Source organism: Papaver somniferum, chromosome 5 (assembly GCF_003573695.1).
Source record: "Papaver somniferum cultivar HN1 chromosome 5, ASM357369v1, whole genome shotgun sequence".
Taxonomy (NCBI): Eukaryota; Viridiplantae; Streptophyta; class Magnoliopsida; order Ranunculales; family Papaveraceae; genus Papaver; species Papaver somniferum.
Genome location: NC_039362.1, coordinates 22099130 through 22116813, shown reverse-complemented (window position 1 = coordinate 22116813; position 17684 = coordinate 22099130).

Below are 17684 nucleotides of genomic sequence, written 5' to 3'. Positions count from 1 at the left end.
ACCGCTCCATGTCGAGGATTGAGCTTCTTCTGAGAGTTCAAGTACTTGGGTGCTTGAAGATCTGTGTATATCACAAATTCTTGGCAAGCTAGAAAATGCTCCATTGACGAATAGCTTGAACTAAAGCATAAAACTCCAAGTCATATGTCGAGTAACGGCGTTTAGCATCCGTTAGCTATTCACTATAGTAAGCTATTGGTCTGCCCTCTTGACTAAGAACACTTCGTACAGCCACATGTGATGCGTCACACTCGATCTCAAATAGCTTTTCAAAATCTGGTAAAGCAAGAACTGGTGCCTCTGTCAACAAACCTTTAATCTTCTCAAAAGAAAGGCTTGCTGAATCTAACCATTTGAAGGTAGATTCCTTTAGACATTCAGTAATTGGAGCCATTACAACGCTAAAATTCTTTATAAATCTTCTGTAAAAAGATGCCAAACCATGAAAACTGCGGACATCACTAAGAGATTGTGGTGTTGGCCATTCCCTTATAACTTCAACTTTCGCCGGATCAACTTGTAACCCCTCAACTGAGACTATTTTTACAAGGAACACAACCTTGTCACACAAGAAGGAACATTTTTTCATGTTGACATAGAGTTTCTCCTTATCAAGAGCTTCCATGACTTGATTCAAGTGAAGCAGATGTTCCTCTCTAGTTTGACTGAATATCAAACTAGCATCAAAGTAAACAACAACAAACTTTCCCAAAAATGGTTTTAATACCTCATCCATGACTCTCATGAAGGTGCTAGGCGCATTGGAAAGTCCGAAGGGCATAACTAACCATTCATATAGTCCATCTGGAGTCTTGAATGCCGTCTTCCATTCATCACCAAGTCGCATGCTGATTTGATGATATCCACTCCGCAAATCCAGCTTGGAGAAAAACTTAGAACCAACTAACATATCAAGCATGTCATCTAAACGAGTAATTGGGAATCGATACTTGACTGTAATCTTGTTGATTGCACAACTGCCCACATACATCCGCCATGAACCATCTTTCTTTGGTGTAAGAAGTGCTGGAACAACACATGGACTTTTTCTTACTCAAACCAGTCCCTTGTCCATCAGCTCTTCCACTTGACGTTGAATTTCTGCTTTGTGTTTTGGCGACATCCTGTAAGCTGGTAGGTTCGGTAATGAGATATCGGGCACCAAATCAATAACTTGTTGAATGCTTCTCATTGGTGGCAGTCCCTTTGGCAACTCATCGACGACCAGATCCTTAAACTTAATCAACAATTGCTGAGTTTCAGTTAGGAAATCAACAAACTCTTCATGTAGCTCTTCGTTCACACTCCTTCCAATCAAGGCATAAATAATACCTGAATCTTTACTCTCTTCTTCAAACTTGTGGGCTGTTAATACACCTCTCTCTTTGTTGTTTTTCTTACTGTTATCAACTTCTTCTTGGAGTGGATGTAACGTAAACTTTCTTCCGTCTTTCCGAAAAGTGTATATGTTGGCTTTTGTAAGGTGGACCATGTCCTTATCATATAACCATGGTCTACCTAGCAAGATGTGGCAAACATCCATAGGTGCAACATCGTACCATGCTTCATCTTCAACATCATTACCCATGGTGAACTTAACTAAGCAACGCAATGTAACATGTACATACCTCTCTTTCTCAATCCAAGCAACCTTGTATGGACTAGGATGATTCTCTGTTGGTAGTTTTAACTTCTCAACAGCTTCCTTGGAGATAATATTTGTACTGCTCCCGCCATCGAAGATAACATTGCACACCTTTTTGCCACAAAAGACGCGAGCACAGAAGACACTCAGCCGCCTCCAATCTTCCTTTTCCACATTAGGTGCTGCCAGTATTCGCTTCAAAACCAGGCAATATCCTTTTACGGGTAAAACGTCGACATTATCTTCTTCATAGTCATCATATACAGGTTCTGGACGTCATTCTTCAAATTCAGCTTCCAGGAAGTTAACTCTTCGTTCTGGACAGACATAACTCATGTGCCTATCGTCTCCATAAGTATAACAACGGATCTGCGACCCACTGTTAGATTTAGATGAGCCTGCTCCATTGTTGCTTTGCTGATGAAAACGTGAGTTTCTTCCCTTCTTAAACTTGTTATGTCGCTTCATGTTAGGACGTGATAACCTTTTTTCTGCCATCAATGCATATTGACGCGCATCTTCTAGGGTAAACAAGCGAACTACTCCCGTCTCATCTCTTATGGATTGATTCAATCCTGACAGGTAATGAGAGGTTAGTTGCTCATTAGTTTCATTCAAAGCAACCCTTATAAGAAGGTTGTAGAATTCAGATGTGTACTCTTCCACCATTAGTCCTCTTTGCTTAAAGTTGTGGAGTCGTTTGTACAACTCCATTGCATAATCAACTGCTAAGAACTGTTTACGCAATTTCGACTTCATGTGCTCCCAAGTTCTGATTTTAGGTTTAGCTTGTCGAGCATGTTGTTCTTTCACTCGCTTCCACCATTGAAGTGTTGCACCTTTTAACTTCAACTTCACAAACAAAACTTTCCTCTTTTCTTTTATGGTTTTCCGCTCAAAATAACTTCCCAATCTAGATAATCTTCAGCATGCATCTTACCAAAAAAATCAGCAACTTCAACCTTGATTCCTCCACCATTCAAGTCTAGGGCTTGAACCAGCCTTGCTTCCAGTCCTCTAGCTTGGTCGTGAAAAGGATTCTCTTCACTTTCAGAATCACTACCATCATGACTACCTTCCGATAATTCATGATGTACACGGCTGCCATCAAGATTCCCCATCTCGGCTTCCGCATGTTCATGTCGCTGGATTGTTCGAACAGTCCGCGATAAGTATTCAATCATCCGCCTAAGTTCAGCAAGCTCTGCTTGTTGATTTCCGTTTCCTCTACCTCCACGACCTCCTCCGCGTCCAACCATGATGAAGAGAAGACAAGTATATGATCTCTTTGACTCAATACCAAATTTTATGGCGCAGTAGATAGAAAATAAGAAAACTAGGGTTGATTCTCAATTAACGTAGATAATAGGAGTTCTTAACATAAACTCAACTGAAATAAATTCAGTAATAATAATAGACTGCCTCTAAAAGAGTTTCATAAACCTATTTATACTACTAGGGTTTCTTGGCTAAGAATCCTAAATAACGATACTTTAAATCCTAGACTTTACTATAAGAAAATCATCTAACGCCTAAGAATAGAAAACTCAGCTAAAAGAAAGGAAACACAAAACTAATTATGCTTCTGCATCAAATTGTTAGGGCCCAAAAAATTTTAATGTTTGTTTTGTTTTTGTCTTTTGTTTTACCCTATAGGTAGTGCTCTCTGACATAGTGTCGACCATAGTTCTTGTTGGTAAGTTATGCGTTTGTTGTATAACAACGTAGTACTTCCCAATTCCATTTATGTAAACTTTTATGTAATAACGTACTACTTCCCAATTGCCATTACTTTATTTTCTGTAATAACAATATAATTCATTACATTAGATAATTATTTTCAAACTAATTTAAATATCCTCCTTCCTAGTAAAGTCATTCAAAATATGACGAACACCATAAGGGGAAGATCAAAATTTAACAAATTTTTTTTATCATGGGTGTGTTATTTTTACACCCATGGAGTCTCCGATTACATATTGTCTTAGAAAGCACGTATTATATGCTCCCAAAACGTAGTTCCAAAAAATCCTTGTTAACTTCTGTCTACTGCCTGGCTTGCTAGTGCATACGCCGCCTAGTTGGCCTCTCTATATATGTAGTGGATTGTATGATGCCGAATGGATTGCAGTAGGTCTCTCATTTTGATCATATGCCGTAAACATCATGGTGTCTCGATCCGTCTGGTGATGAAATCGTCTGGATTTTGTGAGTCAGACTTTTGTCTATTTTATATTTGTTGTTATTATGACGCTATAAGCATGCCCCATGTATCACCACTAAAGTCGTGGTTATTTCCAGAAGTTGTGTCGTTGCTATGATCATGGCAATAACTGAACAAAGGTTACTGAACCTGGTCATCCATTTATATCAAAAGAACTTTATGATGGATATAAACGAGAAACAATCGAGAGGAAATATGAAAATGTAGTTTTGTATATATTTGATTCGATTTTCATGGTTAGAGATAAAGTAAATGCTATTACAGAGTTTTTAGTAAGTAAGAGATCAATTCATCGAGATGTGGAAGGATCAATTATTTTCATTGAGATTGAGATTTGGGTCTTGTTTTTGATGAGGAAGACTATCATATGGAGAACTCGGGGATTTTTGAAAAGGACAAGAAACCCGAAAACTATATATTTGTAAAAGAATATAAATTGTGTATTTTCAAAGAATTAAAAAGACTTTTTATACGAGATATTGGTAGTATCAAGCAGAAAGCGGGAAGGAAGAGCTATTTGATTTTCACTACCAGGATAATGATTTTACTCTCTATCTAAATAGAGTAAGCGCTTAACACAAACACCTTCTATTGTGGATCCCACTACTACATAGTAGTAGATACTGAATATCTACTATATAGTGAAAAAAAGCAAACATGCTATTACATATCTATATGTATTGATGCTTATAGTTTTAGGCTTGAGTCACTATTCATGTCATAACTTGTATGGCTGAAAACTAAATTCGGTCTTGGTTTAGATTTTGACTTTCTTTTATGGCTCTTATTTCTCATTCTTATTGCATGAACAAATATGAGTATCGACACTGTTCAATATCATTTTCGAATCCAAATTTAAAATTATAATAGAATTTTTTTTTGTAGTTTGGTGCCTAGATTTTGTCAAGACCTTAAGCTTGGTACCAACATTGTTCCAGGTAAGAGTTTGGTGCCTGAATCGTACATTGATATTGGCTAACTGCATTTTCAAAAAAAAAAAATGTTAGATAGCTCGGTTGAATTCACCAAGCGTTGGTATGTCAAGTTTGGTTGTCATATTTTAGTGTGTTAAAACTCATCTAAAGTCGCTTGATTATATACTAGAGTCAACTTCGTTTAGGTTAGACTCGAAAGTATAGGAATGTTGAGACATACAATTATTACTCCGATTACCTGAAGAATGTGAAGAAGTAGCGAACTACAATGGCGACATCATCCTTACCTTGAGGTTAGTATTGTTTGACTTGAACTGTTTCATTCCTAACGTATCTTTCAAGTCGTGCTATATTGAAAGCATAACTGCGAAGCTGTATACATTGTACATATTTTATATTACTCTAGTGATGTGACATGGTCATAATTATATGATCATAGTATTAGGGAATTTGACCACGAATCATAACGCTTATCTTTTGAACTTCGTAGGTATGACACCGATATAATCTTGTACATACTTTTATGATTATGTGAATGGGTTATGATGAAGATTTTATCCTAGGAAACAATGTTTTACATTCGTTTAAAGTAAGTACATTCATGAACTTGTTTCGTGAATCGAAAGGGAAATCATTAGGATTATTGGTTCGGCTATTCATTGCAAATCTTTGGATGACCAATATGTGTGAGATGGTAGAACTGATCGTAATCAATCTATCTCATAAGCATATCAATATTTGAATAAGTCTAAATGATTTTGTGGTATCTTTAAATTTGATAGTTGATAGATAAGCGTTATACGCAATCAAATTGAAGTTTTGTCAATATTCTATTTTAATCAATAGTTATTGAATGACCGTTTAACAGAAGAAAAGGACCTACATAATAAACAATAGTTATATAAAATATCCAATCAAGATACATAGCTATCAAAGAAAGATAATTCTACCGCTGATTCACGAATCTCCAAGTGAAGTTTTTCAAAGTCTTACCTTAGTTCTCAAAGAACCTTCGGTTTTGGTAGACAAACTTTACAACAAGATCCACAGTGTGTAAGAGATTAATATTTTGTGTTGCAGGATGTCTCCAATATATAGTAATTGATATCAAATCTAGGTTGTTTTAAACGTAAGCAATGGGTTTACCAACCTTAGTAATTCTCAATGCCGCTAAATATAAGTTATGTCTTCAGATAAAAAATGTTTGTTTCTTTAGTTAGAACTTTACTTGCATTGGTTTTTTTCCCCGTAGTTTGAAGTGTTGAAACAATTAAGCATGAAGCAATTACCATAGGTATAATACTGCCGAATATAACTTCAAACTGCTAAAGTTAGGCGTGTGCATTCAAAGTTGCAACTACCTGAATTGAGACTCAAACTTGTATCTCAAGTTTGATCATTTCTTCGAAATGACGATATAACTTTTCTCGTAAAAGAATTAGCTAATTTTTTACTAAGTAACAAATAAGAAAAGTACAAAAATTATCAAAAAAGAGTTTTTGGATGTTTTGTACCTTCAGGTTTACGAACCTAAGATTTTATATTCACAAACTGAATTTGAAAAAGTGTCAGGAGAAATTTTTCTAAGTAAGGTTCGCAAACTCAAAATTTAGGTTCGCGAACATCAGTAAGTTTGGGTTCATGAACCTTTCTCTCTCCACTAGATTCGCGAACTCAAAACATAGGGTTCGCGAATTCAAACCAAAGGCAAGTTCAGGAAACTTCCAGTCTTTTTTAGATTTGCGAACTTAAAACATAGGTTCACAACCCTATATGTATGAAATTGAAATTTTAAACAAATATTTAATTTCTTTTTGTTTTGAAAAAGAGATAAACATGAGCTTGACATCAAATTTCACCATACTTTAGCCGAAGAGCTGGTCCGTGACAAGAAAAATCTTTGTGATTCAATTATTTACCAAAGATATTTTCCCATCAATAATTGTTACTAATCTTTGATGAAGTTCGTCAAATGATGTCTTTGTGTAATCTTCAATATTTAATCTTCATGAGTAACTTGGATGAACCTATGACTTTACTACCTAACCGAATCCAAACCAAAGTTAACTGTAATATGCTATAAATTGAGAAATAATTTTGGCATCTAAATTCAACATACTTGTCATATCAATACTTGGAGGTTCAACGGAGCATTCATACTAATAATGTCCCCTTTGTCAATTTTAATGACAAAACTTTTGAAATACATATGATCTTTTGCAAGTTTAAATTTCATTACAAATGACATGATACTTTCTCGATTTCTTGATTTTTTTTTTCATTTTCTACGATTCTTCATGTATTCGTTGAGTACCTATAATAGAAGATTAAACATCGATAGATAAAAGCTTTATAATTACCCTCCCTTTTAGAATTTGCATGCATGGCTTTCATTCAACACATTATTTTTCTCCCGATGAGTAGTATCGTTTATCACTTTTAAGCACAATATACTTTTTCAAACATATAGTGTACTACTTATTGTTGTGATATCTCCACCCCTTATTCTTTACATGAATATTTTTGCTAGATAGGACAATGAGCGCACACACGTATTAATTAACTCTCTCTTTAGATAATGCAACGAAAAGCCATATGTCATTACTAGTCGATTATTATTTTTTCTCACCCTTTTTGTCACAAAGTTGACAAAGGTGATGAGAATTAGGTTCCTCATGAATTAAGCCATTGTTGATGGTGGATTTTAGTTCAGGGTTAAAATTGTAAAACCAAAAATAATATGATGACATCCTGCAAAGGATAAAGCCATTTGATAAGCGATGAGTGCAGAAAACCTCTCGCTTTATTTACTTGAAGCAATTCAATAAATATATAAAATTCACCTAGAATGGTGCATGTAGCAACAATCCAAAATATTCTGTGAATTTTTTAGCATTATTAATTAATGCATGATTAGCCTAGTATTTCGTATGTTGTTCCTCGCCGAACTCTCATGTTTGGCATGACATGACGACTGAGTGTTCACTCTCAGCAGAGTAGCATGAATCTCCAAGTGCCAAATTCGAGACATGCATGAAATACCCGTACAAGCTACATCACTCTCTAACAAATAGAATCTCACATCGGCGTGCTTATATTAGCACGATCGAGCATGCTTAATTTCCTTAAAGGAAATCTAGATTGTCCAAATCAATCTCAGAAACAATCGCGGCCACACAAGTTGGTCACGCAATTTAACAAGCCTAGCCAAACCTTGGCAAGAGTAGGCGAGCATCGTGATGACCATCGGTGGGCCCAATTATTCCCTAGCCGGTCGAACATCACAGGAACTCCTCCAAGCACGTCAAACGTCAGCCGTAAAATAGGGTGGTTGCGCTGCTTTGGAAGAATCTCGACGAGCTTAGACTGTTCAAAGCAGTCTTAAAGTCATCACGACCGTCCAACTTCACCAGCCTGGTTGGACGGCTTAGATCATCCCGCGAATGATCATTGAAACAACAACTCCACATTGGCGGGCCCACTCTGTACCCACTTGATCGGTTTTCTCACGACCTATCTCTAGAGCAATGAACGCTTGATCGAAGTGAGTCTGGAGTGATGCTTAAAGGGTCGTGGAAACTCCACTAGCGTCTTAAACCTATTTGTTAGAGCATAGCTCTGTCAAACTCGCATGCGTTGCTATCTCAAGCATGTTTGTCAATGTTACTGATCAAAACTATGAGTCTTGATTTCTAGCCTACATAGCTAAGTCTCGGACTAGAATAGAAAAATGTAATTGAGCTCAAGGACTTCATGGCGATTCATCATACAACGACGAAGATCTACACAAGGAACCGTGGAACTTCGTCAACAAAAAGGTATGTGGAGACTTGAACTTCTCTATCACTCAAAAGTCTATATCTTATATCTCGTACTTCTTATGAGACAAAAGTCGTATGCTATATAGACTAGATCATACACATTTGATATTTCGATCCGAATATATCTCGCCTATCTATATCTTGAAATCATGTGTTGGTAAAGCGTTTCTCTTTGATCAGGTTTATCTTCACCTAGTGACGAAAGTCATCAAAAGTTTCAATTACTTTGAGAATTTCTCTGACGTGAATCGGTCTGTGAATAACGGCTATATAGCGTCCTCTGAGAATGTCTCAATGATTGGAATGAGAGTTTATATTACATAACCATGTATTCCTTGAACCGAAGTTTTCTTTGATCAAGAGAAATCGGAAGGATTGTGGAATTGGCTTGCCAAGTCCGCGAACCCAGTGGAAGTTCTCGACTGAGAATTTCTGCTGGATTTTCCAAAACTCGTTTGTGTGCTTAGTCCGCGAACTCAGTCCGCAAACCCAGTCCGCGAACTGGCGGAAGTTCTCTTTCCGAGAATTTCTGCTGAGTTTGGAAAACTCAACCGGTTGTCTTAAGTCCGCGAACTTATTTGTGAGCTTAAGAGGTTATGATCTAAAGATGTGCTCTGAACATGAAGCTTAAATTATTAAGGAATGCTTTATGCAAACCGTTGCTATAAAGTTCATGAGTCAATTCAATCGAATCGAATCATCTTCGTTTCAATTGTGTCTTGTGTAGTTACATAAGATCTCATAGCAATTGAACAACTCTTTAAATAGTTCATTTGAGTCAATTGAACTAGTTATGGTGAAGAAAAACAAGGTTAATATGAAATGTTCATATGGTTAACCTTTTGGGTTACTACAACCAACATACGCGTACATGTTGGGCATGTTTTTCACAAACCCAGTAAATGTCTACCCAAGTGTGTGTGAAAAGATAAGTTTTCGATCTAACGGTTGAGAAATATTAGCTTGAATCTAAATCAGGTTTTCATCTAACGGTGAATATGGATTACTTGGTAACTAAGGAAAAACCCTGATTTGAAGGCTATATAAAGGAGACATCTAGCATTGTGCAAAACTAATCCCCACACGTCTGTGTGATACTACTGCGCTCGTTAGAGTCGATTCTCCTTTAACCTTTGGTTTTCTTGTCTAAAACCAGGTTAACGACTTAAAGACTTCATTGGGATTGTGAAGCTAGACCGATACTACTTTTATCGTAGTTGTGTGATATGATCTTGTATATTCTATCGTACGAGTACAATCGATTGATTGGTTTGAGATCGTGAGAGTTCTCCGATTGGCAAGATAAAGAAGTCACAAACATCTTCGTCTCACTGTTTGTGATTCCTCGACAAACCTCCTGTGTAGTCGGGAAGGATTGTAGAGAGGTGATTGATTAATCTAGGATGTTCTTCGGGAATATAAGACCGGATTATCAATTGGTTCTTGTTCACCTTGATTTTATATCTTAAGACGGAAGAAAACCTAGGGTTTATCTGTGGGAGACAAATTTGTCCTTTGATAGACTTTTCTGTGTGAGACAGATTTGTTTATTATCAAGTCTGCGATTTTGGGTTGCAACAACTCTTGGTTGTGTGTGAGATTCACTAAGGGAATCAAGTGTGTAGTATCCTGCTGGGATCAGAGGCGTGGGAGTACAATTGTACCTTGGATCGGTGGGAGACTGATTGGGGTTCAACTATAGTCCAGTCTGAAGTTAGCTTGGAGCAGGATAGTGTCTGTAGCGGCTTAATACAGTGTGTATTCAATCTGGACTAGGTCCCTGGGTTTTCATGCATTTTCGGTTTCCTCGTTAACAAATCTTCTGGTGTTTGTGTTATTTCTTTTCCGCATTATATTTTATATAATTGAAATAATACAGGTTGTGTGTTCGTGATCATCAATTGGAAATCCAACCTTTGGTTGTTGATTGACATTGATTGATCCTTGGACATTGGTCTTTGGTACCGTCCAAGTTATCTCTCTTTGATAAAGACTCACAAATTTCTATTTGCTTGAGTAAAGATCAAATCGAGAGATTGAGATATAAACTCTTTGATATATCTTTTTATTGATTGAGTCTGACTGTGTAGTTGATTCTCATAAAAAGTATATTGGAGTTTGTCCATACAGATTGATAAGCGAAATATTGGGTGGTGTTGTTAGACCCCCGGTTTTTCAATTGGTATCAGAGCAGGCAAACACGTTAAAGACATCATAAGTCTGTGTTTAAGGCAATCTGAGTCTGTGGACAGAATCTCATACGGGATAAACACATTTTTGTGTCTAATTTGTCCTCAATGTCCGTCTTGTTGGAACTCTATTTTTGTACTAATATTGTATTTTTATGTATTTTTAGGAAATAAACATTTTTGGAAAGATCTGCTCGAAAAATTATGCGGGGCATCCCCGGAGGACATTTGTTATTCGGACTCTCATTTTGGTTAAGGGGAAATCCAATTACTAAGGGGCACCTCAGTTGGGCATTTGCTATTTACACTCCACATACGATTAGGGGCACTTCATCTCTTTAAATTCAAAAACTTTTTTTTGGCGGGAAATGAAGTTCTCAACTGTTAGAGTTTCAATCAACAAAATGAAGGTGTTTTAGGGAGATTCAATCGCTCAAACTTGGTAGGAATATGTGATATGGCATGAGGAACACATTATGGGCAGTGGGTTCGATCAGAAGTGGCTGGAAAACGCGTGATGATCCTTGAGCCCAAAACAGAGCACGTGCACTGTAACACGAGCAAAAATGGAGTTCTTGTGTGCATGGAAGAGTCCTACTAGCGTTGGAAGAGTGTTGAGGCGTGGAGAAGACATTTGGGAGCGTGCAGGATCAAAGTTAACGCGTGCATGGGATTAAAAATGGAATTTTCGTTATTATTGGCAGCCGAGAATATTTGGATTAAATAGAGAATATATGCAATCAATGGTAGGATTTTTGGCTCCAATTCACTATAAATACAAGGCAAAACAGTTTGGGAAAGGGAGAAGAGTTTGGGAGGATTTGGAGCCGAGAGGAGGAAGAACTCCCTGCTGTTGCTCGAGGAGAGGAAGAAGACGAAGAACTGACGCTCCAGAAGCGTCGTTCTTCAACATCACCAGCAGCAGTTTCCTTGTGTCGCTGTTTACAACACTGAGTTTGTGTCGCTCTTTGCTACACTTCAATTTTTTTTTTATACAGCGCAATCGTAACGCTTGTAACTGTTGCGAATCTTTGTTTTAGCATTTTCTCATCTTTTAATCAACTTTTTGAGCTATAAAAATGTATTTTGAGAACATGATTAATATGAGTAGCTAAACCCCAATACTGGGATGATGGAGGAAGTCATATCTCACGCATATGATAATTATATTTAATTCCTTTTTTTGACTACTTGCACTTATAATTAATCGTTTTAAGATTTTTCTTAATTCATTGTCATTTCATTTGATGGTTTATGCTTGGTCTTAGTACTTTTGATATGCCATGCTTTCGATTTACAATTAATCTTCTAAAAATCTACCTTGGCAAGAATGAGAGTCCTTATTATTTGAGCTATAACTGTTAGGAATAAATATATGAATCCTGTGAATGATTAATGGTGGAATCCTGAGTCCCAGTATCTCTTGATCCTGTGACAAATTTTTGTGTATATATTTTTATTTATAAATCTTTTCAAGTTTGAGCAACAAATTCTTATTTACCGCAATCTTAATACTACAACAAAATGGCGCCGCCGACGCGGACTTGTATATAGATTTTTTTAGGGTTATATTTTTTTTTATTATTTGTTCCTTTTTACTTTGTCTTTTTTTTCTTTGATTTACAGGTTCGAAGTGGAGCACTAAGGACTTGGAGAGGAAAAAGCTTAAAGCGAAAAGCGAAAAGAGAAGGAAATAGGACAATTTTAGGATTTAATTTTTAATTTTTAATTTTTTTAGAGTGTGTGAGGAAAACTGTAATTTTTTATTTATTTATTTTGGACTTTGGACTTTAAACAATTGGACTTTATTATTTTTTTAACCCTACGGAAGGGTATTATTAAAAAAAAAAATTTTATATAAACTGTGTGCAGGGAAGGACGACGATTACTATATCGTCTCGGCCCCTCCGGTTCTCACATGACATAGGAGTCGTGGCCCGAGTCGACTTCAACGGTTCATCCCCCGTCTGGTACGGGAGGTAAGTCCATCGAAACACTCGCGAATCTCCTGTAAGCGAGTTACTGTATTCCTTAAGGTGATTCATTGATTGAGGACGAATTTGGACTATTTTTAAATTCCTAGTAAAGGGCAAGGCCTGGCCAATACAAGATAAGGGTTCGGACTTCATCACCGCTCCCTTCTTGCCCGCCTTAGGTAAACGAAACCTAACGCGAACCCAAGCTTAAAATCTGATTAGAACGAGACCGATAGGGTAACGAGCTTGGTAGGAAAATCTTTCGAAAAATATTGGTTACTCTTTTAAGCATACTTCAAAGTTCTTGATGGTTTCTGTAAGTTGAATGCGTGAATGCGCCGCCTTGTGATAGCGGTGGGGCCTTGGGTATCAAAGCTCCACTGAGTTTCCCTCGCCTCGATTCAACCTACATTAGCTCGGATTGATTCCAGAGGGGTGTGCTCAAATTGTAACGAATTCCTTTTCGAAGGAATAGAAGATGGTCTAGAAAACAATCTAAGTGGAGCTATCATGCTTTTTGTTTGCTAGATTCTATAGGTTTGATTTGGTCGAGTCATCCTTGTTTGTGATTGTGTAGAATTCCCTTGCAATTAAGAATGTCGAACTGGTATGATAGAAGCCAATACAATGAGTATCGACCTGAATTTGAATATGGACATCATCCTTTTTATGACCATGTTGGGAATAGTGGTTGGGAACGCCATCCTTTGGAAAGATATGGGTCATACCCTGGTGAGCCCAATTACTATCCACACATGCATCAGTATTACGAGCAAGAAGATTATAGTACTAGTTCTTCGTCTCTAGAGGATACAATCAAACTATTGAAAATAAGTCCTTTTTATGATCCCTCTGTTCCTATTCCTCCTTTAGAAGAGTCCCTCAGGGAGTTAGCTGAGTCGACGCGTAAGTTAGCTGAGATGAATAGTGTAATTATAGACGAAAGAACTACAATAATGAGTGAACTTTCTATAGAGGAATCCCTCAAGCTGATGGCTGAGACGAACGAAAGACTTGCTCGAAATAATCTTACTTTCCAATATAGTGTTTCCAATAATACCCTTAAAAATGAGGATAGTTATTTTCATAATCAAGATGACGAGGTTAGAATTGGCAACACTACTTGTTTTGATGAGGTTCGATCTTTTTCATGTTATTATGATGAGGATAGTGTTGATGGAGAATCATACTTATGTAGGAATAGTGATCAGGAAATGGTTACGCCAATTGAGCTTTACAATGATAATATTATTTCTAGTTCAAATCCAAATAATTTTAATAATTATTCACCTATTCAAAAGGAAGAGGATTTGACTAGAGATACCCTCGTTTTAGACGATGTAGTATTTCCTATTTACAAACCCGATAATGATTTAGAGGAACGAGTTTATTCTGAGAATAATGTTTTAGAGTCTAGCGATTTAGAAACAATAGTCTTAGACGAAGAAGATGAACTTGTAGAGCTTTTAAATATGAGTGAGGATGCATCACCTGAGTATGACCTAACAGAAGCAATTGACCATTTTCAGGATTCCGATGATCTAGAAATTAGGGAAATTGTAGTTAGTCTACCTAGAGACACACAAAACTCTAAGTTTGGGGGTGATTATCATTCTCCCTGTGCTTTACCTTTAACTCTTAGAAAGTTCCCTCATGTAGAGCTTGACATTTGTGTCTCAACCATCGTTCAATATTATATCCATACACGTTTTCCCGAACCTAATAATGTCCATAAAGAAGTTCAGTCATTAGAAACCCATCCTCTGGTTGATGTGGTTTTCCCAGGCTATGATACCCTTATTGACTTTGTTTTCCCACCAAATAGTTTTCTTCCAAATGTGGGAACATATGATTTTCAGATGTGTCGGTTATTAAGTATTGAGACTAAACCTAATTACTTTAGGATATTAGGGTCGACACATTTTATTAAGGAAGACCACCTCTTTCATTGTGGTCAGCTGTGTGGGTCAAATCTGATTTACTTAGAGGATCCCCAGTTGTTCAGGCTTTTGTTATGCGCTTCTAAGTTCTTACTTGAGTACTTCCAGACTCTTCAACCTGATCTTCAGAATGCCTTTGAGGAAATCCAACCGATGAAAACCTGTTATCTAGACCCAGTTATAGAACCTGAACCTGAGCCACAACTAGATGTAGTTGTCTTAAACAAGGGTATGTTCGGTATCTTTTTGGTATGTTACAGTTTCCTCTTCTTGTGGGTAATACTTTTTGGTTTTGAAGACCCACAGTTATTCCGGCTAATGTTATACGATTCGAGTTGACTAATCCTTTCCTAAGTCTGTCTGAAGACTTTAAACTTAGCACTTCTTGGGATGTAACCCATGCTCATGCAACATGGTAATATCTTTCCTTAACTCTTTTTCTTCAAGTGGTAACAGTTTCTCCTTGTTCATGATTTTAATTTTATCTTTAGAACATCGAGGACAATGTTAGATTTAAGATTGGGTGTATGGGAGAAACTTTTTAGTTGCAATTATTAAACTCCAGAGCCTAGAAATTTATGCCTATTAAGGTTTGCACTAACAAATCTAAGTGGATGGGAACATCTTGGTTATAGGAGTTGAGGAACCAATCTGATTAGATGGAAACATCGAAAGAGTCTATTCATAAAAGCACAGAGCTCAGGTGTTAGAAATAACATGATAGTTGCACCATATCTCGTTGAGTCCTTCATTTATTTTTTATTTTTTCATTTTAAACTATGTTTCTCTAAGTGATTAGGTGGGGCACATGATTCAAGTTGTTACCACTGCTAGGGTGAATTAGAGTGACTGAGTTACTAAAAAAAAAAAAAAAAAGACCGAACCAGTTAGACCAATCAGAATAAGTATTAACACTTGGATAGCAATATGCGTGTGTTCTCTCTGTTTCCGTCGCCTAAGCAAGTGTGGAATGCAGGACCCGTGGGAACTATCGTGTAATCTGCTGACAAGAAGCATGCGCTTGGATCAAAAAGATCTATTCATGCCGTTAAGTTAAAAAAAATGGTTATTGTTCTGTTTAGTCAACATCTGGTTCTCTTGTATTTGCCAGTTTGTTGATCTAGATTTAAGTTATTTACCAGTGGTTCCCTTGTATATGCCAGTTGTGTTGATATTAGTCAGACCGTTATCTCAGTCCATTAGGATAGGTTCATTCTGGCAGTGGCCTTCAGACAGATATGTGAAACGTCGATCATTTGGTTAACATCAAAACCATCTACATTTTTCTATTTCCATCTCCTTTTTCTATCCATATGATTAGTTTGACTCCGAATATGATGTTCGTAGTGCAACTATATGAGTAGAGCTCTGTCACTTTATATGAATTTTAGTATGCTTGAGTGTAAACTCGTGTACAACAATTGGAATTTCGCATCAGGGTACTTCCTCCTGTAGTCTGTGATTGTAAGCCAACCAAGGAGATTCTTTAGTGCCTTCCAAGGTTCGTTGTAGATAGCTAGGGTCTGGAGTAAAGGTTTTGTGGGTACACCTCTGGTAAACCCTCCGGAGACAACACTCCGCCACTAGGGCCACCTAGTGGTTTAACGGCTTGCTGCACGTGCTAAGTGTAGTCATTTTACTTTCTAGATTATATTTGCTCGAGGACTAGCAAATAATAAGTTTGGGGGTATTTCATAGACACATTTTTGTGTCTAATTTGTCCTCAATGTCCGTATTGTTGGAACTCTATTTTTGTACTAATTTGTGTTTTTATGTCTTTTAAGGAAATAAACATTTTTGGAAAGATTTGCTCGAAAAATTATGCGGGGCATCCCCGGAGGACATTTGTTATTCGGACTCTCATTTTGGTTAAGGGGCACCTCAGTTGGGCATTTGCTATTTACACTCCACAGACGATTAGGGGCACTTCATCTCTTTAAATTCAAAAACTTTTTTTGGGCGGGAAATGAAGTTCTCAACTGTTAGAGTTTCAATTAACAAAATGAAGGTGTTTTAGGGAGATTTAATCGCTCAAACTTGGTAGCAAGATGTGATATGGCATGAGGAACACATTATGGGCAGTGGGTTCGATCAGAAGTGGCTGGAAAACGCGTGATGATCCTTGAGACCAAAACAGAGCACGTGCACTGTAACACGAGCAAAAATGGAGTTCTTGTGTGCATGGAAGAGTCCTACTAGCGTTGGAAGAGTGTTGAGGCGTGGAGAAGACATTTGGGAGCGTGCAGGATCAAAGTTAACGCGTGCATGGGATTAAAAATGGAAATTTTCGTTATTATTGGCAGCCGAGAATATTTGGATTAAATGGAGAATATATGCAATCAATGGTCGGATTTTTGGCTCCAATTCACTATAAATACAAGGCAAAACAGTTTGGGAAAGGGATAAGAGTTTGGGAGGATTTGAAGCCGAGAGGAGGAAGAACTCCCTGCTGCTGCTCGAGGAGAGGAAGAAGACGAAGAACTGACGCTCCAGAAGCGTCGTTCTTCAACATCACCAGCAGCAGTTTCCTTGTGTCGCTGTTTACAACACTGAGTTTGTATCGATCTTTGCTACACTTCAGTTTTGTTTTATACAGCGTAATTGTAACACTTATAACTGTTGCGAATCTTTGTTTTAGCATTTTCTCATCTTTTAATCAACTTTTTGAGCTATAAAAATGTATTTTGAGAACATGATTAACATGAGTAGCTAAACCCCAATACTGGGATGATGGAGGAAGCCATATTTCACGCATATGATAATTATATTTAATTCCTTTTTTTTGACTACTTGCACTTATAATTAATCGTTTTAAGATTTTCTTAATTCATTGTCATTTCACTTGATGGTTTATGCTTGGTCTTAGTACTTTTGATATGCCATGCTTTCGATTTACAATTAATCTTCTAAAAATCTACCTTGGCAAGAATGAGAGTCCTTATTATTTGAGCTAT